The sequence below is a fragment of the Trachypithecus francoisi genome, unplaced genomic scaffold, assembly GCF_009764315.1.
Source record: "Trachypithecus francoisi isolate TF-2019V2 unplaced genomic scaffold, Tfra_2.0 Lachesis_group1, whole genome shotgun sequence".
Classification (NCBI taxonomy): domain Eukaryota; kingdom Metazoa; phylum Chordata; class Mammalia; order Primates; family Cercopithecidae; genus Trachypithecus; species Trachypithecus francoisi.
This window is the reverse complement of record NW_022681454.1, coordinates 122,314,649-122,317,845: the sequence shown is the minus strand read 5'-3', so window position 1 is coordinate 122,317,845 and position 3,197 is coordinate 122,314,649.

Genomic DNA, 3,197 nt, shown 5'->3' with positions numbered 1-3,197 from the left:
AGCCCACATTCTTAGCCCCTCATGTATAACTGCATTGTGTGATTTACATATCTTTCCATCTATAACCTCAAAGACATAGCAAATAGGGTTTATAATAATGCTCTCATCGTATTGGATGATGCTTTTAATTCAAATAATATGCGTGTGTGTGAATGTGTGTGCATATGTGTAATTTTAGAACATTTTAAAAATTACTTTCCATATCTGCTTTTATTAACTGTTAATCCTTTTAAAAGAGACTCTTAAGAAATGAATTTAAAATCTCTTTATTATTGCAATTACCAGAATAAAAATCCTGTGCAGTGTGCACAGTCACCATACTGTGGCTGCCAAAAGCTTAATAGACATCTATTTACTGCGTACCAGGCCCTTTTCTCTAGGATGAGGATAAAACAAGCTTCTGATTTCCAGTAGATTACATTGTTATTTGAGGAGACAGAAAATATGATAAACAAATACAAAATTAAACACTGTGTCAAGTGGCAAGAATTGCATGAAGGAAAAATAACACAGGACAAGGGAGAGACAATTGTTTCCTAAGAGGAATATTATGTTGTCTTTTCATCAGTCTCAAATTTCTGTTCACTCCTTGGCTTAGAGATTTCTTCTGTATAAAGATAATGTTAACTCCAAATTCATACTACATGTCACAAAGGGGCCCTAGGGGTTTGGAATTTTAACAAAAGAGATAGATGATTGATATTGATTGATTGATAGATAATTCATATGTATATATAAAATCTGTATTTCATTCTTCTGGGATGGTGGCAGTTTCTAGCTTTACGCAGTCATCTCAGTTCCAGTTTTTTTTTTTTTTTTTTTTTTTTAACTTTTATGCCTGGAAGCCATAGTCTGTGTTTCAGTTTCCAGCAGGCATTACTATCTCCGACCCTACTCTAAAATCTCATCTCTGTTCTGATGCCCTTTCTGCCTCTACTCTATTCATTCAAAAGCATATTGCAAACATATTTCAAGATTATTACTTCAAGTTTAAGTTTTCTTTTTAATTTTGGCTTCTAGGGACTTCTGAGATTGTGTGTTTGTTAAAAATGCAATCTTTCTAGGTGTTCGTACTGGGAATCACAGTTTATTAGTTCAATTCATTATATTGTTGGCTGCTGTGGTATTAAACTCCCCTAGATTTCCTCAGTAATTTAAATATTCTTCCCATGGGTTCTTTCAAATTTTAATTTTGTTTATAATTTCAATGTTTCTCAGAATCTAATAATGAAGAAAAACATATTTGTGGTTAGGCCACTAGCTCTTCTACATTTGTAGCAGAGACAGTTAGTAAAAATACAAAAAAATTAATGCTCCAATAAATCCAGCATGGTATGCTATTTCTGCCATATTAAGAAAGTTTTTTCCCCTGATATTTTCTTTCTCTCCTCATCCCTTCCCCTAAATTTAAATGCTAGTCCATTTAGTGCTCTGCTACTTAAAGAAGAAAGTAAAACTATCAAGGAGAAAATGGAGGACTCTCTCCCCAACTCTAGAGTTCCAGAAGGCTAAACCTTTAAAGGAAAACAAAATGCTCACAACCTAGAAAACGATTTGAAATAAAGCAAAATGAATTAAACTGAGGCTTGCTTGTACCATCGTTCAATCTAGGACACAAGACAGGTGACCCAAGCTAATAGTAGTAGAAGTTGAGAAACCGTTGGAAGAGAAATTTTGATTATGTGGATAAAGGTGGCCCTCAAGGAAGGAGAAGTCTGCTCTTCAGTACTTGGATGAAAACTTCAGGGAAGAGCAACGCACATATATAGTGTGTTACAGGTCACTGAGAGTAGAGGGTGATAAAGAACCATTCTGTGACAGAAGTGTGTACATGCTGTATCTAAACAAGTTCAGCCTTAGTTACTATTATAACAGAAAGATGTGGGAGAAACAGATCCCCTACCATGTTCTCTCAGTCAAGAAAATAGCGAGTTATAACTGAGAAGACCTGGAAGTCATATAGCTAGGAGTAGAGGACATATCTACTGCATGGATCAATGACTATCAGTGTTCTATAACCATCTCCGCAGATGCCAAAGGGGACACGTAGCACTGACAAGGATGGCTTACTGCTTACTAGTGTCTTACTATGACATAAGCCTCCCTAATATTATATGCAAGTTGAGAAAAAGAATTGATTCCAAATTGATTGAGGATTATTACCAGCACCACAAAAGAATGGAGGAGAAAAAAAAAAAAAGTTGAGTTATAGAAACTACGAACAAGTTATATTGTTTAGGTCGGGTGCGGTGGCTCTCGCCTGTAATTCCAGCACTTTGGGAGGCCGAGGTGGGTGGATCATTTGAGATCAGGAGTTCGAGACCAGCCTGACCAACGTGGTGAAACTCTGTTTCTACTAAACGAAAATACCAAAAAAAAAAACTTGTATCGCTTACATGGACTGTGTTTAAATCTGCACCAGAAATGTTGCTTCCTCAACCCAAACTTCTCTTTCTAGTTTATTTGATTTAAAACATTTCACCCTGAAACACAGTTAATGTTTTGTTCTTTTCTTTTAGTAGCAAAAACACATAACACTTGATATGTATGTTTTCTAAAGTACTGATTTCAAATTAGTATTTACAGCCCGACTCGAATACATTCTTTTGTTCGTCTCACAGAGTGTGCTGAAACTGCTCAGGCACATTCCCAAGAACCAATTGCACCCATTAATTCCCAACTCCACATTTATCAGTGTCTCCAAGGTAGCTCAAAATTGTCGATAATTGGAGTATTTACACCACAGAAATCAGCAAATACTATAACTGGGGCTTCCCCTCCCCCAAGAGTCAGTTGTTAAATATTCACCCACACACCATGGCCACTGTATGTTTAGAACTGGAGAGCCCCACCACATATGACATTCTTTAAGAATTCTAGGATTTAGAGAATTCTAATTAAGTGAAAGTTGTGTTTTATGTTTTAAAAACTTGAATTATTGGATTTATGAAACGGCTTCTAGAAGGCTAAGATCCAATTGCTTGGTCTCCCTATGGATAAAGCCTACCCAGAATCTTGCATAGATCAAATACACATTCTGACTACTGGAGTCACAGCCACAACCACAAACACAGCAGCGTCCTTACAGCAGCAGACCCTTGAGCCAGAGGGCAGATTCTATATTAGCCCTTTCATGGAAAATAGAGTAGTAAGAAATCACATCGTGTAAGATGCTCTGTGAGTAGATATACAATTAT